Raw genomic sequence first — 428 nt, forward strand, 5'->3', positions numbered from 1 at the left:
AGTGAGAGACTTTTCCTCAAGTAAACAATATAAACTGTACCTGAGGCGGAATGGCATCCAAGGATGCACTGTTCTCCACACAGACATGTTCACTTGCACCTGCACATACATGCACCCACAAACACATAAGCATGCACACATGCACATGAAATAAATGGTCACCTGTAGCTAGTGGCTTATTTCTTTGGACAGCACAGGTAGGTGACAGAATTGCAGATGATTTTTCTTTTACTTGAGTCTTGTTTTCTGAGTGACATTACTGATTGCTTGTTTGGAGTTGGGCTCATGCTGCCTCCAACTCCCAACGTGCAGAGATTCCAAGCACATGCCATCATACCTAGCCCTTTTCAGTTACTTAAACTTTACCTTTGCAGTGAAGACGAACTCTTTTTCACAATAAGAAAAGAAACAGGCTGGGGGCTGGAGAG

The sequence above is a fragment of the Microtus ochrogaster genome, chromosome 2 (assembly GCF_000317375.1).
Source record: "Microtus ochrogaster isolate Prairie Vole_2 chromosome 2, MicOch1.0, whole genome shotgun sequence".
In the NCBI taxonomy this organism is placed as follows: domain Eukaryota; kingdom Metazoa; phylum Chordata; class Mammalia; order Rodentia; family Cricetidae; genus Microtus; species Microtus ochrogaster.